Source organism: Balaenoptera physalus, assembly GCF_965194825.1.
Source record: "Balaenoptera physalus genome assembly, chromosome: 15".
NCBI classification, from domain to species: Eukaryota; Metazoa; Chordata; class Mammalia; order Artiodactyla; family Balaenopteridae; genus Balaenoptera; species Balaenoptera physalus.
In genome coordinates this window covers 41,626,697-41,653,959 of record NC_138894.1, presented here as the reverse complement: position 1 = coordinate 41,653,959, position 27,263 = coordinate 41,626,697, and the positions used below count along the sequence as shown (strand labels likewise).

The 27,263-nt window shown below is 37.2% G+C and overlaps 2 long non-coding RNA genes across 3 annotated transcripts in view; both read right to left on the bottom strand.

Annotated features, from left to right (window-relative positions):
* Positions 1 to 14,685, bottom strand: part of LOC309643749 — a 37,483-nt gene extending 22,798 nt beyond the window's left edge. For both annotated transcript variants that reach the window (XR_014254050.1, XR_014254051.1), the window contains exon 1: positions 2,964 to 14,685. This is a non-coding gene — a long non-coding RNA (uncharacterized lncRNA). The remainder of the gene's footprint in view (positions 1 to 2,963) is intronic.
* LOC309643727 overlaps positions 1 to 27,263 on the bottom strand; it is a 464,905-nt gene that overhangs the window by 294,450 nt on the left and 143,192 nt on the right. The window lies entirely within an intron of this gene.

The following is a 27,263-nucleotide window of genomic DNA, read 5'->3' as shown; positions in this document are numbered from 1 at the left end:
TTCGTAGATTTAACAAAATTGAGACCACAGGGCACAAAAGGCTTAGTTTTCTGATTTGGCAGCGCAGGACGGCCTAAAGATGCTGTCAGATACTGACAGCAAAAGTCTGGGCTTCTGAAATCCCAAGTTTCCCTCTTAATGCCAAGACTCCAAACCCTCTTCATTGTACATGGCAGGTGACATCTTGGCCTTATCTTTATTGAGCATTTTGATAAAATTTCATTTCCTCTTCTTCTGACCAAACCCGATAGTTTTCTTCACTGGAACAAAAACAAAAACAAAAATCCCCAAATAAACTTTGAACTCCCTAATGAAAACAAATCAGATACATTTACTAACTGGATAAATCAGAACAAAGTGACTCATCTCAGAATGAAACCACAAGCATTCTCCTCACAGATAAAAACAACTGCATTTAGCATTTGGGCTGCATTTCAAATTCCAGTGCATGTCTACTGTTGGCAATAAAAGTTACACTTGGACATTGTTAAAATGTGCTCATGTGTTCAGTGCTTCTACTTTCCTCTTAACTGACTCGCCAAATCTTTTTCTTTGGGGAATCAAACAGCTCTTACACGCATTGAGGAAAAATTTCCTGTGCCGCATGTTAAAAAAAAAAATAAATAAAGCCTACATAGTGTCAGAAGAGTTTATGGGAGACACAGAGGCAATATGAGGCCAGCACCATGACCAGCTGAGTGCCAGCTGTCCCCGAGAGTGCCAGCCCTTGAAAGTCAGTATTCCCTGAAGCTGGGCTGCCCATGGTGCATTAGATAATGATGGCTACATCCTAGCAGAACTTTTTATTTAATCCTTCTCTTCCTTTCCAGACCCTAACTCTTTTTTTCACAGGCAAGCTGCATGAATCTAGTTTCAAATGAAAACAACATTAAAAAATGGAACCAGGGTGGTGTATTGGGAAGATCTCCAGAAGGCTCTACACTGAGGATTTTTCACATCCCTCTCAACCACATTCCCTCAACTCTAAGTTTTGAGAGAGGGGTGGTGGTGGATTTGATTATAGCTCTTTTTTTCTAAGGAGGGTATACACTGGCAAAACATTTTGGTACTTAAGGTTTTCTTTTTAAGAAAAGATGCCTCACTGAGCTTTTGAATTAACAAGCATTGGAAACATAATGTTTTTCCTTTTGTTAGTGGCACTCATTGACTTACACCAGCAATCTGTAGTTCAAATTTACCAAGGACACTGTAAATTCAACTGAGAAAAGGAAAGACGGAAGAGGAATCTTATGAATTATCAAGGTATAGGTAGCTCACACCTTGATGTCTACTCCTCCAGAAAGTAAAACCAGAAAACACCGATCTATTTCTTCCATGATTTTACAGATATCAAGAAGCCAGTTGCCAAGTAACTTTTACATCCCTCTATATCCCTTGCACATGTGACAGTGCCCTACACATATTTCTGGGATGAATAAATGAATCTCTCAGGTTGTAGACAGCCTGTAACATTATCTAAACAGAAGTTTAAGTTGGACACCAAAAAGAGTTAAGATATATTTTTATTTTCTACAGGATTTCCCATATGGATTCTGCTGTTTTGCCTTAGAATCTCAGGTCATTCACAGAAGGGGAATTTGAATGGCTAAGACATTACTTAAGAGATGTGTCCACTTGTTATTAATCAGACATATGTGAATTATGTGAATTGAAACGAAGATGAAATTTTATTCTGCACTTATTAGAATAGAAAAATGTAGGGAAGGAGAATAATGGCAATTGGGGTTGATGATGTAAGGCCATGAGAACTCTCATACACTGAGATTGTAAATTGATGAGCCGTTCTGGAAAGCAACCTCACAGGACTATGTCTCATGACCCAGCAATCCCATGTATCTGCCAGAGAAATTCTCACACAGAGCCTTACAGGGGCACATGCCATTCACCAGTGAATCATTTGTAGTGGTGGTGAGTGGAAGGCAAGCTAGAAGTTCATCTCTAGGAGGAGATGGGGTGGTATTCTATGCAATAGGTAGAATTAATAAATTAGAGATAAATACACGATATGGATAAATAATGAAAATAGTTTATTGTGTGTGTGAAAATGGGACGAAATGAGATCTATGCCACAATTGCATACGAGTAAATTAAAAACACAGACACACAACAAACCAATGCAATAAGAATATATACAAATCCATGTGCATACATCAAACACCTTAGAATATATATCTACAAGAGGAAAAGAAATGAGAGTATCAGGAATGAAGGAAAAATATAATTATAACAAGTGAGGGATCCCTCAGAGACCAATTCTGGTAGTGTGCAAAGAACTAATGAGAATGATTAACTTACTTTTCTGCCCCTGAAGTGCAAAAGAAAGGAATACATTTTTTGAAAAAAGTAGAGATAAACTAAACTGTCATTTTCTTCCTCCCAAAGAGAATAACTTCTCACAGAGCAAATGTTAGACTTATACAACATTGATTTAAGGGCGCATCAGGGCAAGGGCATCAGATTTCCTTGACAAATGGGAAAGAATCCAGCAGAGATGTCAATGGTCTTCAAAATATATAAAGCAAAAATCTTTGTTTCTTTTTATAATTTTTCTTTGAATTCAAATCTGCAAAGTACAAGCATATTTCTTTATTTATGGTTGTGTTGGGTCTTCATTTCTGTGCGAGGGCTTTCTCTATTTGTGGCAAGTGGGGGCCACTCTTCATCGCGGTGTGCGGGCCTCTCATTATCGTGGCCTCTCTTGTTGTGGAGCACAGGCTCCAGACGCGCAGGCTCAGTAGTTGTGGCTCACGGGCCTAGTTGCTCCGCGGCATGTGGGATCTTCCCAGACCAGGGCTCGAACCCGTGTCCCCTGCATTGGCAGGCAGATTCTCAACCACTGCGCCACCAGGAAAGCCCAAAGCAAAAATCTTTGTATTGATTAAGATAATGTTAGCTGCTGTAAAAACCTAACTTCAAAATTTCAATGGCCCAACACAACATACCTTTATTCCTTGCTCATGTAACAGTCCGATGTTCTGTGCCGTGATTTCAGTCAGGGACCTCCGCTGGAAGCTGTTGTGCCATCTTCAAGACATGGTTTCCATGGTCTCCCCAGAGCTTCTCCCTACTGCATCATTTAGAAGGAAGAAAGATATGGAGAAGTGTATACAGGAGGTTTCTATGGGCCAAGTCAACTCACATTCCATTGGCTATAATTCAATTAAATGGCCACACCCTCTGTAAGGAAGCCTAGAAAATGTAGTGTAGCTGTGTGCCCAGGAAAAAGAGAAAAATACAAAATTTAATCAGTCTCTAGCAGTCCCTACCATTATCCCATTTCAACGACGTTTATCAGTCAGACACAGAAAAAAACCAGGGCTACTGATATGTACATTTGAGCCAAGGAATACCACTTAGCTGGTTTTTAAAATCCAGGAGAGGTAAAAGAGGACATGGAGGTGAAGGGGAGAAAGCTCTACCTATAGTCTTAAAGTCCTTTTCTTTAAAAAAAAAGTCAACCATTTGCATAAACAATGAGAATTCAAAATTAAGTCAGTCCTGCACCCCCTTTTTTCTTTTTCTTTTTTTAAAATTTAAAAAGTTTTTCCACACCTTTATTGGAGTATAAATGCTTTACAATGTTGTGTTAGTTTCTGCTGTATAACAAAGTGAATCAGCTATACATATACATATATACCCATATCACCCTCCCTATCCTACCCCTCTAGGTCATCACCAAGCACCGAGCTGATCTCCCTGTGCTATGAAGCAGCTTCCCACTAGCCATCCATTTTACATTTGGTAGTGTATATATGTCAACGTTACTCTCTTACTTCATCCCAGTTTCCCCTTCCCCCACCCTGTGCTCTCAAGTCCATTTTCTACGTCTGCGTCTTTATTCCTGCCCTGACACTAGGTTCACCAATACTGCTTTTTAAAATTCCATATATATGCGTTAGCATACGTTATTTGTTTTTCTCTTTCTGACTTACTTCACTCTCTATGACAGACTCTAGGTCCATCCACCTCACTAAAAATAACTCAGTTTTGTTCCTTTTTATGGCTCAGTAATATTCCATTGTATATATGTGCCACATCTTCTTTATCCATTCACCTGTTGATGGACATTTAGGTTGCTTCCATGTCTTGGCTATTGTAAATAGTGCTGCAATGAACATTGTGGTACATGTATATCTTTTTGAATTATGGTTTTCTCAGGGTATATGCCCAGTAGTGGGATTGCTGGGTCATATGGTAGTTCTATTTTTAGTTTTCTAAGGAATCTCCATACTGTTCTCCATAGTGGCTGTATCAATTTACATTCCCACCAACAGTGCAAGAGGGTTCCCTTTTCTCCACACCCTCTGCAGCATTTATTGTTTCTAGATTTTTTGATGATGGCCATTCTGACCGGTGTGAGGTGATATCTCATTGTGGTTTTGATTTGCATTTCTCTAATGATTAGTGATGTTGAGCATCTTTTCATGTATTTGTAAGCCATCTGTATGTCTTCTTTGGAGAAATGCTTATTTAGGTCTTCTGTCCATTTTTCTATTGGGTTGTTTGTTTTTGTGATATTGAACTGCATGAGCTGCTTGTATATTTTGGAGATTAATCTTTTGTCAGTTGCTTCATCTGCAAATAGTTTCTCCCATTCTGAGGATTGTCTTTTCGTCTTGTTTATGGTTTCCTTTGCTGTGCAAAAACTTTTAAGTTTCATTAGGTCCCATTTGTTTATTTTTGCTTTATTTCCCTTACTCTAGGATGTGGGTCAAAAAGGATCTTGCTGTGATTTATGTCATAGGGTGTTCTGCCTATGTTTTCCTCTAAGAGTTTTATAGTGTCTGGCTTTACATTTAGGTCTTTAATCCATTTTGAGTTTATTTTTGTGTGTGGTGTTAGGGTGTGTTCTAATTTCATTCTTTTACATATATCTGTACATTTTTCTCAGCACCACTTATTGAAGAGGCTGTCTTTTCTCCATTGTGTATTCTTGCCTCCTTTATCAAAGATAAGGTGATCATATGTGTGTGGGTTTACCTCTGGGCTTTCTATCCTGTTCCATTAATCTATATTTCTGTTTTTGTGCCAGTACTATACTGTCTTGATTACTGTAGCTTTGTAGTATAGTCTGAAGTCAGGGAGCATGATTCCTCCAACTCTGTTTTTCTTTCTTAAGATTGCTTTGGCTATTCAGGGTCTTTTGTGTTTCCATACAAATTGTGAAATTTATTTTTCCAGTTCTGTGAAAAATGCCATTGGTATTTTGATAGGGATTGCAATGAACCTGTAGTTTGCTTTGGGTAGTATAGTCATTTTCACAATATTGATTCTTCCAATCCAGGATCATGGTATATCTCTCCATCTATTTATGTTATCTTTGATTTGTTTCATCAGTGTTTTATAGTTTTCTGAGTACAGGTCTTTTGTCTCCTTAGGTAGGTTTATTCCTAGGTATTTTATTCTTTTTGTTGCAATGGTAAATGGGATTGTTTCCTTAATTTCTGTTTCTGATCTTTTGTTTTTAGTGTATAGGAATGCAAGAGATTTCTGTGCATTAATTTTGTATCCTGCGACTTTACCAAATTCATTGACTAGTTGTAGTAGTTTTCTGGTGGCATCTTTAGGATTTTCTATGTACAGTATTATGTCATCGGCAAACAGTGACAGTTTTACTTCTTCTTTTCCATTTTGTATTGCTTTTATTTCTTTTTCTTCTCTAGTTGCTGTGGCTAGGACTTCCAATACTATGTTGAATAACAGTGGTGATAGTGGACATCCTTGTCTTGTTCCTCATCTTAGAGGAAATAATTTCACCATTGAGAATGATGTTTGCTGTGGGTTTGTTGTATATGTCTTTTATTATGTTGAGGTAGGTTCCCTCTATGCCCACTTTCTGGAGAGTTTTTATCATAAATCAGCGTTGAATTTTGTCAAAAGCTTTTTCTGCATCTATTGAGATGATCATATGCTTTTTATTCTTTAATTTGTTAATATGGTGTAGCACATTGATTGTTTTGCATATATTGAAGAACACTTGCATCCCTGGGATAAATCCCACTTGATCATGGTGTATGATCTTTTTAATGTGTTGGTGGATTCTGTTTGCTAGTATTTTGTTGAGGACTTTTGCATCTATGTTCACCAGTGATATTGGTCTATAATTTTCTTTTTTCATGATATCTTTGTCTTGTTTTGGTATCAGGGTGATGGTGGCCTCATAGAACGAGTTTGGGAGTGTTCCTCCCTCCACAATTTTTTGGAAGAGTTTGAAAAGGATAGGTGTTAACTCTTCTCTAAATGTTTGATAGAATTCACCTGTGATGCCATCTGGTCCTGGACTTCTGTTTGTTGGAAGATTTTTAATTACAGTTTCAATTTCACTACCTGTGATTGTTCTGTTTATAGTTTCTAATTCTTCCTGGTTCAATCTTGGAAAGTTTGACCTTTCCAAGAATTTGTCCATTTCTTCCAGGTTGTCCATTTAATTGTTATAGAGTTGCTTGCAGTAATCTCTTATGATCTTTTGTATTTCTGTGGTGTCCATTGTAATCTCTCCTTTTTCATTTCTAATTTTATTGATTTGAGTCCTCTCCTTTTTTTTCTTGATGAGTCTTGCTAAAAGTTTATAAATTTTGCTTATCTTCTCAAAGAACCAACTTTTAGTTTTTATTGATCTTTGCTATTGTTTTCTTTGTTTCTATTTCATTTATTTCTGCTCTGATCTTTATGATTTCTTTCTTTCTCCTAACATTTAGTTTCCTTCTCCTAACTTTTAGTGGGTTTTCTTTGTTCTTCTTTTTCTAGTTGATTTAGGTGTAAGGTTAGGTTGTTTATTTGTGATTTTTCTTGTTTCTTGAGGTGAGCTTGAATTGCTATGAGCTTCCTTCTTAGAACTGATTTTGCTGCATCCCATAGGTTTTGGATCATCGTGTTTTCATTGTCATTTGTTTCTAGGTACTTTTTAACTTCTTCCTTGATTTCTTCAGTGATCTCTTGGTTATTTAGCAGCACACTGTTTAGCCTCCATGTATTTGTGTTTTTTACAGTTTTTTTCCTGTAATTGATTTCTAATCTCATAGCACTGTTGTCAGAATAGATGCTTGATACGATTTCAATTTTCTTAAATTTTCCAAGGCTTGATTTGTGACCCAAGATGTGATCTATTCTGGAGAATGTTCCATTTGTACTTGAGAAGAAAGTGTATTCTTCCACTTTTGGTGGAATGTCCTATAAATATCAATTAAGTCTATGTGGTCTATTGTGTCATTTAAAGCTTGTGTTTCCTTATTTATTTTCTGTCTGAATGATATGTCTATTGGTGTAAGTGGTGTGTTAAGTCCCCCACTATTATTGTGTAACTGTCAATTTCTCCTTTTACGGCTGTTAGCATTTGCCATATGTACTGAGGTGCTCCTATGTTGGGTGCATAAATATTTATAATTGTTATGTTTTCTTCTTGTATTGATACCTTGATCATTATCTAGTGTCCTTCCTTATCTCTTGTAACAGTCTTTATTTTAAAGTCTATTTTATCTGATATGAGTATTGCTACTCCAGCTTTCTTTTGATTTCCATTTGCATGGAATATCCTTTTTCCATCCCCTCACTTTCAGCCTGTATGTGTCCCTAGGTCTGAAGTGGGTTTCTTGTAGACAGCATATATAAGAGTCTTATTTATGTATCCATTCAGCCAGTCTGTGTCTTTTGGTTGGAGCATTGACTCCATTTACATTCAAGGTGATTATCAATATGTGTGTTCCTATTACCATTTTCTTAATTGATTTGAGTTTGTTTTTGTGGGTCTTTTTCCTCTCTGTTTCCTGCTTAGAGAAGTTCCTTTAGCATTTGTTGTAAAGCTGGTTTGGTGGTGCTGAATTCTTGTAGCTTTTACTTGTCCATAAAGATTTTGATTTCTCTGCTGAATCTGAATGAGATCCTTGCTGGGTAAGGCAATTTTGGTTTTAGGTTTTTCCCTTTCATCACTTTAAATATGTCCTGCCACTCCCTTCTGGCTTGCAGAGTTTCTGCTGAAAGATCAGCTGTTAACCTTATGGGGATTCCCTTGTATGTTATTTGTTGCTTTTCCCTTCCTGCTTTTAATATTTTTTCTTTGTATTTAATTTTTGATAGTTTGATTAATATGTGTCTTGGTGTGTTTCTCTTTGGGTTTATCCTGTGTGGTACTCTCTGCACTTCCTGGACTTGATTTACTATTTCCTTTCCCATGTTAGGGAAGTTTTCGACTATAATCTCTGCAAATATTTTCTCAGACCCTTTCTTTTCCTCTTCTTCTTCTGGGACCCTTATAATTCAAATGTTCACGAGTTTATGTTGTCCCAGAGGTCTCTGAGACTGTCCTCAATTCTTTTCATTCTTTTTTCTTTATTTTGCTCCCCAGCAGTTAATTCCACCATTTTATCTTCCAGCTCACATATCTGTTTTTCTGCCTCAGTTATTCTGCTATTGATTCCTTCTAGAGTATTTTTAATTTCAGTTATTGTGTTGTTCATCACTGCTTGTTTGCTCTTTTGTTCTTCTAGGTCCTTGTTAAACGTTTCTTTTGTTTTCTCCATTCTGTTTCCAAGATTTTGGATCATCTTTACTCTCATTACTCTGAATTCTTTTCCAGGTAGGTTGCCTATTTCATCTCCTTTATTTGGTCTTGTAGGTTTTTACTTTGTTCCTTTGTCTGTAACATAATTTTTTGTCTTTTCATTTTTTTCTTTTTTTGATGGGTGGGGCTGTATTCCTGTCTTACTGGTTGTTTGGCCTGAGATGTCCAGCACTGGAGCTTGCAGGCAGTTGAGTAGAGCCAGGTCTTGGTGCCAAGATGAGGCCCTCCGGTAAGTCTCACTCTGATTAATACTCTCTTGGGCCTGAGGTTCTCTGTTAGTCCTGCAGTTTGGACTCGGCACTCCCACCACAGGAGCTCGGGCCTGACCTCCAGCCTGGGAACCAAGATCTTGCAAGTGGGCTGGTAGGGGTAGATGTAGCTCAGGGAACAGCTGTTCCTGGGGTCCCTGTTTGAGGCCCCTTTTTTTCTTTTTAAATCAGTAGCATGGCAAGATGTGTGCTGCAACCTTTCTGTAAGGCAATATGATGATACGTTTTCAAAATCTCTGAGGTCCATAGCAATTCCACTTCCTGGACACATAAGCAGGGGAGCTTGGTGTCTTGAACATAAGCTTTGGCGACTACTAGATACAAGTTTAGGTCTATGTACTTACCTCTCAGCCTACAATTTTTATCTATAAAATGAGGGTAGTAAAAAGATATACCTCATCAGTAGGAGATCAAATGAGACATTGCATGTAAAACCTTATTGACTACAGTGCCTGGCATATAAGAAAGACTCTGTAATACTATTGAGGAAATAATCACGAATGGGTGCAGCTTGGGCTCAGAAATGCTCATCAGAGATTTGTTACTAATTATTACGTATTGAGGGAAATCTCACAATGGCCTAAAATAGGAGATTGGTTAAATAAGTAATGGCAAATCAATTTGCATCCCTGAAAAGATACAGGAAATAATTCAATAACAAGAAAAAAATGTTTCCTATATGTTAAGTTAAAGTGATTATAAAATGGACTGTAAAGTATGATCCACATGTACAGATAAGTATATGTAAATTTATACACAGAACACTGACTAGAAGGGAATACCCCCAAAATGTTGACAATAGTTTTCTGTGAATGGGGCTGGGAGCAGGTTATTACCTTGTTTTCCCTTTGTAGACCAATGCTTTCTAGATTTTCATCAATGAATATGTATTGCTTTAGAAAAATGGAACTTTTGAATTCCAGGACACACTTAATGTGTTAACGTGATTTCTCCTCCCTTTTTATAAAAAGTCTTCAAATATAAAGAAAAGTAGTGAAAACAGTACAAGGACTCCCTTTCTCCCATCCCCTAGATTTAACAATTGTTTACATTTTGCATTTTGCTTCATCTTTTTCTTGAAGTATTTTAAAATAAATTATAACCATGAAATGTCATACCTATAAGCTTCCACATGAATCTCTAAAAAGAAAAATTCTTCCTAAAGCAGAACTAATATATTGTATGTTTTAGAAAAATGACTATTGGTAAATATGGTTAGATGCTTCTATTCTTTGGTATACTTTTAAAAGTTAACACTATGATTCTATAGTTAGAGATATTATGAGACAGGGCATCAAAAAGTCTAGCTATTAGGCCAGGCTATGCAGAGACTTACTACATATCCCTTGAATCACTGGAGTCAGCTTTTCTCATTTGTGAAATAAAGTGTCATGCTAAATGACACTTTCCACTTTTAAAAATCATATTTTCTTTGGGAGCAAAGAGAAGAACAAGTGAATTTCCACAATTAAAAAAATTTGAGAGTGGGAGCCACACCAAGGAGCTAGAATGCATCACTGGAGTGAGGAAAATATGAAATGAGGGATTTGGAGACAAGAGATATTAAGAGATTTTTCTAATTTGTGCAATAAATAAACACACCTGTGACCTTTTGTTTAACTAAACTCTTGAAAACTCCTCCATCTCCCAGGCATGAGTTTCTGTATTTTAATTTTTCCAAGTCTTTGCATAGCCACTTTGACTGTTTCATTCTTGTCATTGTTTTTTCCTGTAGCAGGGCAGGCTGGGTAGACCTTTGCCCAGAACATATCCAAGGAGCCCTCTGACATTCAGTGCAATAAAAAGAAGTGCTGGGCCAGGGCCCCTCTCTCTACATTTACATCACAAAGCCCAGTGTTCTTTGTACAGCTCTTCTCAGTAAGATACTCCCTTGGAAAAAGTCAAATTCAGATCCAGCTGGGGGCCTGGTTCTTGCACACCCTCTGGCAGAGCACTAGTCTCCATTCTTCAGTTTCCTGCCCCTAAAATAGAGCTCACCCCTCCCTGCAGGGACAAGCATGACAAGAATTCATTGTTTCAGGGTTTATTCAGATGCTTGATTCATTGTGTAACGAAGGACAGTTGCAACTCCAGCCTGAGTACTAATGAGGATAAACTTGGACTGGACGTGTTACCTCTGTACACAGGTGCAACCTCCATCATCTCTGCACAGAATCTGCTTCCAGGCTCGCTATTTATGGAAGAACACAAATGAAAAGCCTGGAAACCAAGATTCTAATTTTCTCTGCTCTGAACTGCTGGGTGGGCAACCCCTGAACTTCCCAGGAACTTTCCTCATTTATAAACTGGAGCAGCTGGACCTGATTCCTAGTTCTAAGATGACTTTAAAGATACACAGTTTAATGCTTCTAAGTGCATTTTTTTCCTTTTCTGGGAAAAACAATATTCTACTTGGTTTTTAAAAGTCATTTAAAAAGAATATGTGGAGAACATCCATTCACCACATTCCCTGTCCTAAGGCAACTTCTTCACTAGCTCTTTGTATTTCCAAAAATCAAAACACTATTGAATTAAAAATACACATATGCCCAAACCTCCAATTTGACTTCTAAGAATTTATCCTGCTGATAGACTCGAACATGTGTGTGAAGATACACATCACGTTGCTTGTTGTAGTATGGTCCGTACCAGCACACTGGAATAACCTGAATGTTCATTAAGTGTATTGTGAGGTACTCATACTAAGGCCATTAAAAAGAATGAGGTAGATTTATAAGTACCTGAATCAGTTAATAGTCTTTATGTTGCAAGTAACAGAAAATCCACTGCAAACTGATTTTAATAATAAAGGAGATTTATTGGGTCACATAAATGAGAAATCCTCAAGGACTCGGTTTCTTCCCATCTCTCTGCTTTTCTGTCAAGGATAATAGCTTCAAGTCAAGCCTGGTTCTTACATGGTTGTGGGAGACTTATCAACCATGATTAGGGTTTCTTGCACCACTCCAAGGGCGACGAGAGTGCTTCTGCCCCAGGATTCCAAGCAAGAGTCCTGAAGTTCACCTGGATTGTACAAGCTTATATGTGCCAAGAGAATGGAAAGTGTTGAAGAGTTTTGGCCAGTCAGCCCAGGGTGCCGTGCTTCCTGGAAGCTTTGTGGGGAGCACGAACAAGTAAATGAAAATCTGAGTACTTCAGGAAAGGAGGAGAGAACGGACACCCAGTAGGCAGCCATCAAATGTCCATTATAGTGTTGGAGTATGAAATAGCTTCCAAGATACTTTGTTAAATGCAAAAAACAAAGTACAGAGGTGTGAGCACAATATGCTACCTTTTGCAGTAGAAAATCATACATGCATATATATTTCTTACCTTCTTTATTGAAGTGTAATTAATTTACAATGTTGTGTTAGTTTCAGGTATACAACAAAGTGATTCAGTTATACACACATATATATGTGTATGTATGTATATATATATATATATATTTCTTTTTCAGATTCTTTTCCATTATAGGTTATTACAAGGTATTGAATATAATTCCCTGTCCTATGCAGTGGGTCCTTGTTGTTTATCTATTTTACATATAGTAGTGTGTATGTTAATTCCAAACTCCTAATTTATCTCTCCCCCCCTCTCCCCACTATCTCCTTTGGTAACTATAAGTTTGTTTTCTATGTCTGTGAGTCTGTTTCTGTTTTGTAAATAAGTTCATTTATATCATTTTTTAAGTTTCCACATATAAGTGATATCATATGGTATTTGTCTTTGTCTGACTTACTTCAATTAATTTGATAATCTCTTGGTCCATCCATGTTGCTGCAAATGCCATTATTTCATACTTTTTATGGCTGAGTAGTATTCCATTGTATATATGTATCACATCTTCTTTATCCATTCCTCTGTCGATGGACACCTAGGTTGCTTCTGTGTCTTGGCTGTTGTAAATAGTGCTGCTATGAACGTTAGGGTGCATGTATCTTTTTGAATTAGAGTTTTCTCTGGATGTATGCCCAGGAGTGGGATTGCTGGATCATATGGTCATAGGCTATTTCTAACAATAATTTTAACCTCAGGGACATTCATTCATATACATATGCGTGCAAGTACCCACAAGGAGAAAAATAATAAAAAGAAAATAAATTTCTAAGAATCGATCGTATGTTGAATATTTTCAGATAGTAACTTGGAACAAAGGATCCCAGAACAACAATAGCAATGCATCAATGGGCCCTCCACTGGTTTTGTCTTCCAACTGTGAATGATACTGTTCTTCAGTACTCTCAGGAAATGAAGAGTCTTCAGCAGAAGAAAACAATCTGTCTCATCATGCAAATGACAAGGTAATAAATAATATATATATGTTTGAACAAATCAATTTCCAAATGCCACTTATCCTGAGAGAGTTTTTAAACAATGCCCAAGAGCTAATCACTGGGAATTTCACTAGGTGACATAAATCCACAGATATTTCTTTTCAAACTGAGTCTCAGAAATATCTAGGGCTGCTCAATCAGTCACTCACTCAAAACTGCAAGGAATCCTGAGTTTCTGATAGTTTCCTGAATGCCTGCTACTCAGTGGGTATTATATATTCATGGAGTTAGATCATTGGTATAAATTGAGTTTTAGTAAACCAAAGAAAAATGGAAAAAACATCTGTGCTGTAGGGGTGCCTCCCTCCGGGGAAAGGATGAGAGAACTTTGCATTGTCAGCCTATAGCGCTACGGAGCACAAAGCCAGGAATGACTTCAAAAACCCATTGCAAACTGCCAACACTACTTTTGCAAAAAATAAAATTAAGAAGTGTGTCTGTGTGTGTGTGTGTGTGTGTGTGTGTGTATAAAGTGCTGGACGCAAGAACTGGTTTTTACAATGGATTAGGGGATTTCAAATGTTTTCATAAGTGGAAAATATCAAAGAGGAGAACTGGAGTTAAAAATGCAGAGGTCAAAACAAATGGTTCCCATTGACACATAAGAGAGAGTGCTTTGCTTGGAAATAACTAAATATTCACTTATTCATTCAATGAACTTCTAATTTAATGCCTTCTATGGAAAAGGTACTGTGCTGAGAGCTGTGACAAAACAGGGAAATGAACCACGAGGATACCAGTAGAAAAACTCTATTTGGAAAGTAGGTAATTATGAAATGCGGGCAAGACAAGAGTAAAAAGTTATAAACATTGATGGCTGCCAAGTGCTTGTAGGAGGAAAACTATTACAGAGGGGTTTCTGTTGCTCATTGGATATTAAGTCATCAGGAAATAAATGTGGATGAGGTAAAATGGCACAAAAATTAAACACATGAACTCTGAGGTCAAAGAGCCCAGATGCAATGTCTGGTGCGCCACTGACCAGCTGCGTGAACTGGTGACGTTACTTAACTCTGCTCCCTGGTCTATATAAGATAATGGAAGTAAAGTTCTTAGCATGGTTCCTAGCATTTCATTAGTGCTCTGGATGAGTTAGCTATTATTATTATTATTATTATTATTAGAGTTGAGTTGAATCACTGTTTAGTATTATCTATTTCTCTGCTTTATTTTATTATGCATACAACAGGATAGACTATTAACAGATTTACAGATAGTTTTAAGGGGTGGGAAAGAAGGAGGATTGCAGAGAAATTACCTATGTACCTTAAAGTTGTGTTTACCTATATTTATTCAGTAGCAGCCCAGCAATTTTACCTTTTTGAGATCGCCCTGGCCTCTTAATATTGATTCTGTGGCAATTTAATGAGCTATTTATTTGGCAAAATGGTTACTTATAATTTAACAGCTCATTTGGCTTGTCCGATTTTAATTTTGCTTCTAACATGTTAGGTGATTTTAATCTGATATTCCTCTGAGCTTCATGTACAGCTCTAACCCCATCTTTACAACATCCCTTTTAAAGCACCGCAAAGTTATTTGGGTGGGCTTCTGTGGTAGAGGGGCAATGGGATAGGAGGAGAAAGAAGCAACTTGGAAACAACCATAGATTAGCTGTAAGTCAAAATGTTTATTTTCTGGAAGGCTGATTTTTTTCTATGCATTGCCTTATTTTTTTAAAACTTGTAATAATAATGACCTCAAATCTCTCTAAACAGTTCTTTGCAATGGGATACAATTCAGTTTGAAAGCTAAAGAACACACGGTCATTTTGATGAGGTATTGTCATTTATAAAGTACTGGTCTCCAAGAAAGATGATACAAAACCTCAAAGTAAGTCATCAGTATGAGTAACTGAAAGGCTGAGGAGGAGAACCGAGAAGAAACTGTTAAACGTGGGAAACAGAATGATTTAGGCCTCATTCCAGCTGCCCTGTGACTGATGCTAAACCTCATAGAAATGGGCCTGGATTAGGAGGACCACTTTTCTCTGTCAGCTTGAGATTCCACGTTAGAACAAGGTGAGGCGACCCATGACCATGTTTAACATTGATTAACCCCCCAGCGTGACACACACGTATAGGGAAATATGACTTTCAGTGCCCTGGAACGTATCATTTAAGAAAATGGTGGGAAATACTATACAGAAAGGAAGGAGTATGATTGAGTGGGAATGAGAAAAATCCTCCGCCGCACACACAAACACAGACAAAGTATTAGCACTGTGTTTGTTCCTTAACACTTTTTTTCTGCTGTTTTTGCATCTTAACTTTCCAGGTACGTCTCCCAACACACACCCACACACACACGAGACAGAGAGAGAGAGAGAGAGAGAAAGAGCTAGATCATCTGGATCCATTTAGGGACTGAATTTCCTAAGTGCCAGTGAGATAAACAGACCCTATAATATAGTTGTCACCTGAACAAACCAATGTTTGATCAATGGTCCATTTGCTTGGTGGAGTGTGAACCTTGCCTGAGAGCTGAAATGACAAATATTAGTAAATTATTGTCATCACCTATCATCAGACAGTTGGTTCATTGTCCTGCGTGGAGTGAATTACGAATTAGGAATCTATATGTAGCTATAAATGGCACCATAGCATGACCAGATCATTGAACAATTGATTCAGCTGCTGCATGCCTTCTGAATAGATCAAATCCCTCTTCCGGAACCCTTGAACCCACGGTGGCGTCTCTCCTCCAGAAGCTTTTAACACTGAGGCTGGTACTGGTGGTCTTTAATCATTTTTAATGACTCAAAACAGTTGAGAAAATAAGCATGCACCATCACTAAAGGTGTGCTTGTTAATTTGTAAATTAAGAATCACATATTATAAAACATTAAATAGAAATTAGAAAAGGATGCTCTTTTTATGACATATACATTTAAAGTCACTTTTATTAACAATGCAAAACACCTTTCTGCTCTCACCTAAAATATTAATATGTACAGTTTGTTAGTGAAGATTTCTTATTATCATTCAAAATCTCAGTTTTGTTTTAAAATAGTTGATTTCATTGTCTGTCCAAAACTAAAACAGTTACTTTGCAAAGATGTATCGATCTGAGTAGAAGAATCACATCACTAGTTACACTTCCCAAAGCTTTATGTCTAAGCTTGGCTTTCAACCACACCCTCCAATTATCAAAGGGTTTTTGTTGAAATTCCAAAAGTGAATTTCCATCCTCCCTGTTCAAAATGAATCAGGGGGTGTGGCATGTTAATATTGTTAACACACTCGTTCAAAGGTCACTGAAACTCTTTAGAGGATTTTAAAACAGATTAGATAATTTTAGTTTCCAACTTCTTAAACTTCAGAGGTACAAGGAATTTTGTGGGAGTTGTACATGATTTTTTCAAGAATAAAAATCACATGAAGTTGGAACTATTTCTAAGCATCCATTTTCCACATGTTTTCTTCAGTGTACCAAGCTTCTTTCAAAAGGCAGTGTCTTCTCCCTTGGTGTTAAAAGCGTCATTCCCTTAAGGGAAGGTTCAGAGTGGATGTAAATACTAATTTCAAGTAGTCTTCCTGATGATTTTCATTCCTTATTTTTTCTAACTTCTTATCAGATCTGACTGCCTGCATCATTACTTTTTCCTGATAGTTAGACTAAAGAGGAGTTTGTCTGCGGAGCAAAAGAGAAGACCAATTCTGCCACATGCTTGCTGTGCATTTGTGCTTGCGTTATTTGTACAGTATTATCCTCAGTTGATGATTTTCTTGCTGGAATCCTTTTAAGTTACTTGTCCATTTAGTGAGAGTTAATTTAAACTGATATTATCAGCTGTAATTGCCAGTTAGGATGGCATAGATATAAACTACAACATGTCTCTACATGCTGAGTGAGCAAGTAAGGATACTGTGGGTCACCCAGAGGCTTTGGGAATTTCCATTCTTTCTTAGAATTCTCACTTACCACATGAAACTGTGGTAATGGATGAATGAGGCCACATAAGTCAGCCCATATATTAAATATTGTTTTTTTAAGCTTTTTAAAAAATTTATTTACTTTATTTTATTTATTTTTGGCTGTGTTGGGACTTTGTTGCTGTGCGTGGGCTTTCTCTAGTTGTGGCGAGCGGGGGCTACTCTTCGTTGCGGAGCATGGGCTCTAGGTGCGCGGGCTTCAGTAGCTGTGGCTCACGGGCTTAGTTGCTCTGCGGCATGTGGGATCTTCCTGGACCAGGGCTCGAACCCGTGTCCCCTGCATTGGCAGACGGATTCTTAACCACTGTGCCACCAGGGAAGCCCTTAAATATTATTAAAGCTTAACATTTCTTATTTTTATTAAAAATATTTATAGGGTCTTTTATATTTTCTTCCTACACCTACCTCACTGGATCATTTTACACAGCCCACTTTAGGGACTACTGGTCTATACAACTCCTTTGCTTTCAGGGCCTTTACACATGGCTGTTCTCTCCCTGGCCCACTCCCTGTGTTCTCCCAACCCCCTCCAACAGTTAAGTGCTACTCATCCTTCAAGTTTCATCTGCAATATTTCTTGTTCACGGAGACATTCCCAGATCTTCACTGTCTTCTCAGATTAGTCCAGGTCTTTTCTGTTAAAAGCTTTTGTAGAATTGTATTGCCTTCCTTCAGGAACCCTTCATAGCACATAATTACAGATTCACCCGTGTGACGAAGAATGGCCTCTCTGCTTGATCGAAATTGTAAACTCCATGAAAGTAGGGGTCACATTCGCTTTCTTCTGTATGTGCACTCCCTAGCCTAGTGCTTCACAAATATTCAGCACCCAATGAGTATTTGTAGAATAACTGAATGAATACTTGATAGACTCTGAATCTGGAACTTATTCATATATAAGACATCTTAGATCATCTTGTTTTATCCCTTGTTTTATTAATAGGAAAACTTTAATGTGAGAGGGATATATGTTGGTGAAAATGCGGAGAAAAAGGAACACTTGTACACTGTTGGTGGGAATATAAGTGGGTACAGCCATTATGGAAAACAGTACGATGGTTCCTCAAAAAGTTAAAAATAGAATTAACATATGATCCAACAATTTTACTTCTGGGTATATATCCAAAGGAAATAAAATCAAAATCTCAAAGAGATATCCACATTCCCATGTTTATTACAGAATTATTCATAATAGCTAAGATGTGGGAATAACCTAAGTGTCAATGGATGACTAGATAAAGATGTGGGATTATATACAATGGAATATTACTCAGCCAAAAAGAAGGCAATTTGTGCCTGCCATATGTGACAGCATGGATGAAACTGGAGGGCATTATGCTAAGTGAAATAAGCCAGGCACAGAAAGACAAATACTGTGTGGCATCACTTTTATGTGGAATCTAAAAAAAATAAAATAAAATTAGACTCAGAGAAACAGAAAGTAGAATGATGGCTACCAGGGGTTGGAGGATGTCGGAAATGGGCAGATTTTGGTCAAAAGGTACAAACTTGCAGTTATAAGATGAATCAATTCTGAGAATCTAATGTATGAATGGTGACTATTGTTAATAATATTGTATTATATTCTTGAAATTTGCTAAGACTGTAGATTGTAAGCATTCTCATCCCACCCCTCCAAAAAAGAGCTAAGTATGTGAAGTGAAGGATGTTCTAATTCACTTGATTGTGGTAAATATTTCACAGTGCATACATACATCAAATCATCACATTGTACACTTTAAATACACATAATTTTATTTGTCAATTATACCTCAATAAAACTAGAGGAAAAAAAGAGGGTTATGTGGCATGCCCCAGGTCACATCATTCGTTGATAACAGTAGGATAAGGAAAACCTGAGGCTCTTGGTCCCCAGGGCCAGTGATTTTTTCTATGTATCCCAGAAGATGCTAAAGAAAAGCCAGCCTTGGAAACTGCCTTCTTACCCAGATAATCAGACTCCCTGAGACCAAAAGTTTCCTTGAAGGGGTATATAAAATAAATTTACAGAAATAAAGTTTTAAAAACAGTAAGACTGGGCTTCCCTGGTGGCGCAGTGGTTGGGAATCCGCCTGCCGATGCAGGGGACACTGTTCCGGCCCTGGTCCTGGAGGATCCCACATGCCGCGGAGCAACTGGATCCATGCACCACGACTGCTAAGCCCGCTTGCTGCCACTGCTGGGGCCCCGCGCACCTAGAGCCCATGCCCCGCAACAAGAGAAGCCACCGCAATGGGAAGCCTGCGCACTGCGGCTAAGAGTGGCCCCCACTCGCTGCAACTAAAGAGGGCCCGTGTGCAGCAGAGAAGACCCAACACAGCCAAAAATAAATAAATAAAATAAATAAATTTATTTTAAAAACCCAAAAAACAATAAGACAAAGAACCTTGTAGAAAATCTTTATAAAATAGAACATGAATTGGCAATTCATGGAAGGAGAAATATAAATTACCAATTAACACGTGTAATTATATGTAATCTAAGAGAAGTATAATCTAAATTAAAAATATGCTTTTTCCCCATCAGAGTGCTAAAATTTAGAAAAATTGGTTATACCTTCTGTTGTCAAGAATGGGAGAAAATGGGTCCTCTCAAATTCTTTGTGAGAGCATAAACTGGTGCAATCTTTTTGAGTCAATTAACAATATTTATTGATATTTTAAATGTCCATGCCCTATAACCAAGCACTCGGACCTAAACATACAGAAGCTTGAACAGGTGAGCAAAAATATATTCCTAGATGTTCACTGCAACATTGTTCATTATAGTGAGAACTGGATTCAATCTAAATATCCACCAATAGGAAAGTCATTAAATAAATCACCATTCAATCAAACTATGGAAAATTACACGGCCTTTTAAAGAATGCAGTAGATCTGCATTTATTGATATAGAAAGCTAAGTTGTATTGCTAAATTTTTAGAACTGTGTCATATGATGCCATGTGTGTTTTACTTAGTTGTAAATAAACACTAAACTTTTAATAATGGTTATCTCTGAGGAGGGAAGTAATATGAGAGGAGACATATAGATATAGATACAGATAGAGGTATAGGTATAGGTATAGATATAGGTATAGATATAGATGGAGATGGAGATGGAGATGGAGATATAGATAGATATATAGCACGGACTTGCACTTTCTATTATACAGTACAGTCTTCGGGATTGTTTCCATTTTTTGCAATCACGTATTTCTCCTGTAATTCCGTTTCCTGCCAGATCATTTGTTCCCCTTGCTCAGAGTCTCCAGTCAGATGAAGAGCTTTGTCATTCCCTGTTCCTGGGACCCATGTAGAACCTTGATGCACCGTGACACCCATGCCCATGCTGTGGGGAGCTGGGAGACACTGGCTAAGTTTCTGCACTTTCCCATCAAACACTCCACAACAGCCAACTAGACAGAAGGCAGAGGATGTTTCCTGTACAACCCAAAGCTCCTGAAACTTAACACACTTACCCTCTATGGGGCCTGGACAGAACTGTGCACACGCACCGCAAACATGGAAAAAAGTGTCTCGGAAGATGAGTACAATTTTTCCCACTGGAAGTTGTGGAGAAGTAAGTGGAACATCCAATGTGTCCCTTTCCATCCAGAGTGCGCGGCAGATCCAACTAGGGGGAACATGTGTCGGGGGTTCTTAAGCAGCGATGGACAGCTCTATTATTACTATTTTTTATTGAAGTATAGTTGATGAACGGGAGGTCCCTGGTGGTCCAGTGTTTAGGATTCCAGGCTTTCACTTGGCTCCGGGTTCAATCCCTGGTCGGGGAACTAAGATCCCCATAAGCCATGTGGTGTGCCCCCCCCCAAAAAGTATAGTTGATTTACAATGTACAACAAACTAATTCGGTTTTACATATAGATACATATATATTCTCTTTATGCTATTTATTGAAGTATAGTTGATTTACGATGTTTCAGGTGTACAGCAAGGAGATTCAGTTATACATATATATATTCTTTTTCAGAGTCTTTTCCACTATAGGTTATTACAAGACATTGAATATAGTTCCCTGTGCTATACGGTAGGTCCTTGTGAGCTCTACTTGCTATTAAATGAATGTGCTAGAGCTCTTCATGGTGTCAGTGCAATAAGTTAAGAACCTTGTTTCCTTAAAATTGTGGCCCTTCCTCATCTCTTCTTCCAGCACCCCATACCTACACGTAACATCCGTCTGCAATCCCACTCTCGCTCTAAATGTCCCTGATCACCTCAGCCTGACGTAACCTCACCTCCTCTAAACCAAGGCTGTGTGTGTTCATCCAATTAAACTGAGGAGGGACCACGTGACAACAGCTCCTTTCTTGCTTTCATCAGTTACTTGAATCTTGGCTTATTGTTTGGCTTTTTGTTGTCTCATCTTCCAGACCGGGCAGGGATCTTGTATTAAACTGCTTTCTAGGACCTACATAAACCTTGTCATAGCAGACATCTAAGACATACTTGCACATTTCAAAAACTGCAAACGAGAAAGCCAGGAAGGCCAGAATTCTCTTTTTACAGTTTGGTGGCTTCTGTATGCATACTTCTCACTCCCCTTCCAAAGTTTACATGTACTCCTCATGAAAAGGAATTCAACCTTTAAAATCAACACTGAAATTCATAAACATTGAATATTAGTTTATAAGCCCAAGAAGAATGAAAAACTCTACAGTAGTCAACAGTGCAAGTGAACAAAGAGAAAAAAGGAAAAACTGGTTTCCACTAGAGAATGATGTTCCTATTTCACCATCCAGTAAACTATCTGGAACAAATGCGGTGAAAACTTAGAAAGATAACCAGGCTTGTCAAGTAGAAATAGGTGTGGCATGTGTGTGTTTTAAATTAAGAAATGAAATTCAAGCCTCCTTTGCTTAATGAAGCCAGCTCTTTCATCTTTTAAAATGACAGTTTAAGTCAAAACTGGAGTTTTGGGTGGGGGGATGGAGATGTAGGACCTCCCTTCAGACATTAATAAACACTACTCCACATTCTAAAACGATTAGACATAATTTGGCATAATTGCCAATCTTTCCTGAGCAAAGACGTGCAACTCAGTTGTTTTAACTGTTAAACTCTTTTCACAAAGAGCAATCACCTCAGTCTGGGGCTCAAGGTTCATGCCTTCAGAGAGGCATTGTGAGGAAATAGATTCTTGGCCCTGTGTATTAATAGAGAATTTTTATTTTCTCAAATTCACCTTAGGAGTGGAACGGAAGACAGATTTGAGAAAACCAAAAAGGTATTTTCTGGGATGCTGTATTGAAGAAAATTCATGTGAGGAGAAGGAGGACATTGGCTTTATTCCCTCTCAGGCAAATTCCACTCTAAGTTTGTTAAAGCTTAAAATTGTAGAGACCTCAAATTTTTTTTCACTCTGAGGACCTATGCTTTCTTATGGTGACTTTCTGTCCAGCTTGTCTCATCTGGCTAATTTAGATCTTAACCCCTCAAGGCAGACACCATGTATTTTCCAGTGTTTTCCTTAGAGCAACAACATGCTGATGAGTTCAGTAGATCTTTAATAGCAATACATTTTCCGTGGTCAGCCCCTCTAACTCCTGTTTGTTATGCTGGCCTCCCAATTTCAATGTGTGTGGTTCACTGTCTTTTCACTAAGCTATTGGAGTGGCTAGGAATTTTTCTAAGTCAAGTTTGGATGATTCATTTGGGATCTATTCCCTAGTATATAGCAAGTATATAGCCTAGTATATAGCAAGGGAGGGAGGGAGTCATACTGATCAATATTGATTATAGTGAAAGCAAAGGTAGCCCTTCTTTCATAACTGGGCTGTTGAGGACCACAAATGTCTGAAAACAAAGTATCTAACCTTTCCTATCTCTAATATATTGAAAGAGTACTCCTCTACCTCCTCACCCGATTTGCCTAAAAGAAATTAATCAGTAAGTCAAGACATTCCAATGCCAAATGAATTTTTTTTCCCCAAAACATTTGGTGGCAATATTTTTAAAAATTGTTTTACCTTTGTACATATCGAGAAACATCAAAATGAGTCAGAAAAATAAATGTAAAAGAATCTTTCTGGGTTAGTAGAAGTCTCTCCCTGGTCATGCCAACTTGTTAACAGATATTTCTGCGGGAGAGCTTGAGAACCTGCACAGTAGAAGATGCTAGTACTGTGCCGACTCTAGTGCTTACAATGAATCATTGAATAAATTATTACCATCCACAGGGGCTGCCTCTTTGGATAATTAGCAATTTCAATCTAAGAAAGAGACTGTAAAGTACACTTCAGCTTCGACATCAGTAGACAGAACGCTGGGGTAAGTAGCTAAATTAGACTGCTTTAAATACTATCTAGAACTTTTATTTCAATTATATGCCCTTGGAAATTTCTACCAATAACTATATGATATATAAGCCTTTTGAGCATATAGTAGCAAACTGAGATTTTATAACAGAGAAATGAGGTATCACTATAATTTTAGAAATTTGCCAAATAGGAGACTTTTAAGTAGAATTTATTCTATGTACATAGAGTGTAGAAATGGTGCCTACCGTCTTCACAGTTCTTTTTTTTTTTTTTTTCCAGTTTTGTATATGTGCTTATAATAATGAGAACATTCCTTATGGCCACTAATTTGATTATATCCTCATCTGTGAATTAAGTTGGGAGGTGTATTTCACTTGGGAAATTCAGTGCTCTATAACTTAAATACAGGTTTTATGACCTCAGTCCTGCTCTCTATCTTGTAACTTAAAAAACCTGTAGGAATTTAACAGTAGGCAGAAAATTCTCTGAGACTTGCATTCTTGCTGCATTGTGACTAAGACTTAAGCTTAAACAAGAATATAAGCAAATGTTTTATGTTTATACTTCAAAAGTATTTTTATTATTGCAAACAGTACAATCAATTTTATGTAAATTATCTCAGTTGTTATTTCATAACTACAAAAAATCAAAAAACGACCCAAAGCATTATTTGGAATCAAACGGGGGAAAAATTCTTTTTCTCGGGCATGATCAAAAATAGACCTAGACAAAATTTAACCCACCAACTTCTCCTGCTTCCTTAGCCTTTCACAAAACACCCAGGAAGTTTTACCAACTACAATGACGAAAGAATGAGAATCATTAAAAATCATTTAATCAGCTCATTACAATGCATTGTCTCTGAGGTGATTTTCACAAATACATAGATGTTTAGAAAAGAGATTATTATAAAATGTAAAGCAGAAGTAATTTATAGATGTATGTAATTAAAGCAATACTACTTTACTAATATGACATTCTCCAAAAAGCTCAAAGCACATTTTAAAAAATTGGAATCTCAGAATTATCACTTTGGAAAGGTCTATATCCTCTACTTGACCACTGGACTTAAAAAAAAAAAAAGGTAGTTTTTTTTTTAATGGCTTTGTCTTGCACTCTGAGAAATGTATTTTAAAATTAAGCGACCAGAGATATTACCACTGGCAAAGCATTAGCAGGGAAGAAACCTTGATAAAATTAGCAGTGAGACACTGAATCATTTCTTCTGTTAGTGAAAGTCATAGGCAAAAGTTCTAAAATTATACAATTACAAAAATAAATCAAGTCAGTGTGTCATTTCTGCTTTTCTACATTAATAAATTAGCCATGTAACATTGTTCAAAATTATGTCAGTTACGCATATAATAATCTTTTAAATTAATGAAGTGATGAAGCGGTTTGATGACACCATGATTTACAGGGCTGCTTTTAGCTAATGTTAAAAGCCTTTCATTTAATAAATTGCCCCCTTGAGAAATTACCAAAAATGAATATTTTCTATGCTAAATGTTTCAAGGTTTACACTTTTTCAATATATTAACAAATGGCAAGGGAGACGCATTTTTCAAAATCTATCTTCTTTTACATATATTTAATTGAAATTAATTAGTATATTACTTTAGAAGGAAACGATTATACAAGATCATTTATGAGAATTTTTGTGAAGCAATAAAACTGAAAACAATTAAATTAATCATCTGCTTACAAAATTTGGATGATAAATTGGGAATCATTTCCTTTTTGATGAAAAAGGAACAATTCTATAGAATCCATGTTCTCAAAACATGGCTTAGCGCTCTAAGCTCTTAGCTTAATCATTGCCTTCATTGTTTGTTTGCAGTTTTTATTAAGATTGAATGATATTACTAGTAAGGCTTTGTAACTTTTATCATTATTTTTATCTTGTTCACTTTTATCTAAACATTGCTTCATGAATTGTTGTATGTGATTTCAGCTCCAGTATTTTTCTTAGTTCAATCATGAATAACAATAGACCTTCCAATCAAAGTATATCATTTACATTGTCTTGTAGTTTTATGTGGCCTCAGAGACGTGTCTGAATACAAGATAAATCATATCTTATGGAGAAATGTTCTATAAGTTCGTTAGGAGAGCAAAATAGATTTCAGTCAAGCCGGGATATGCTTGCATGTGATAACAGCAAAAAAGAAAAGGCGCTAAATATAACTAGGAAAGATAAGGCTGAAATTGATGTTCCCTGTGCTTATGGATTTGTTTTCATAATGTGGACACTGGTTCTTATTCCGCTTCTGAATTAGTCATGTGCCTAGTACATAGGGCCAATTTCTTTTCAAAGATTTGCAGCTCCAGCCCTGAAAACAAGAATAATTAATTTGTGCTTCTTGAGTCCAATGGATGCAATTTTAGACAGGCAGATGTCAAGGAAATAATTTTTAGAATTCTTATAATCGATGGCAATGAAATGGAGAATTGCCTGTTGGTATTTCAAATGATTTTAAGGAATTTCAAACTTTCATCAATGAATTTTTAATGTGTACTAATAACGGATGCTCAGGGCTTTGTAGTCTACGCACAGTGAAACAAAACTTGAAGCATATTATTTTCCTTTAAAAATGGCTTGAAGAAACTAATAAAAGTAGTGAAAATTCAAGGCTTTTAGTTCTTTTATAACAGGTAACAGCATCAATCTAGTCATGAATACAATTACTGGAGTGAGCTACATTTTCAAGAGTTAATAAGCAAGTTGAAAAGAATCAATGGTCTTTGCAATATACATACGCTGTGTCTGAACATTGGCAGGAGAATGCCATTTACTAGTAGAGCTACATGTAGGTTCCTATCACTTCCCCCCATGAGCCTGCACAATCTGCAGGCATCCCCATGCACTTCGGAGAAATATCACAGGAGCTTTAGGACGGCAAATTGCAAAGTATTACATATCTCAACGTTTGAAATATCTGATATTGTTAGCGCTGACACTGAACTCTCTGTTATTGTTGGGGTCATTTCTAGGACGTGCCTTCAATGAGTACAAAATTATATGGGTATGGAAACTGATTAAAATCCCTGCCTGGACGAACTAAAACCGATTGAAATTGTAAGAACAACAGGAGGGTTGGAAGGAATATCAAGAGCTCTCAGAGGCTCTCTGAGAACGTTATGGAGGGAAGGATAATTTTGAAACAAAAGCTTAACTTCTGATAAATCAAACCTCATGTTCTAATCCACACTAACTATGGGAAGTAAAATGTTATATCTCTGGACCTTAGTTTTATCTGTTCTTAAAACAGAATCATGGTATCTATTTTTAGCAAGAATTATAGCATCCTTTTTTCCTACCTCTGTGGAACTGTAGAAACACAATGAAATAACACATGAAAGCATTTTTAACTCTTTGAAAGAACCATGCTGTACAGACCTGAGATTCAAGTAACTTTGGAATTTTCCAAACCCTTTGAAAGCAGATAATGGTGTAAAAGCTTACAGATTAAAAATATATTTCTAGTATATGCCTAGATATGTACAGATTAGAAATTCTCTTGTGACTGGATTGCAGATTTCCTTTTTTAGGAGGAGGACGAGAAACTTCCCCTGAAGTAGAAGAAAGGCCTTATTTCCCCTCCCCCCTCGCCCCCTGTCATGTTCTAAATGGAAACCTCAGTGGAAACTTTACATCTTAAGTTTACTCCTGATAGAAACAGATGCACAATGGCTGAGTAGCATAAAGCTGTATCTGCATCCTCTCTTTTTTCAAAGCTCCGTTTGGAAGTTGGGCAAATCTTTCACTTTTTACAACAAAGAGAACAGCAAATCTGCCCCCTGTTTTTCCAAAACAGAGTGCAGTACGCCTCACAAACACAGATCCAATAAAATGCTCTATTTATTGGCTAAGCATTAACGGCG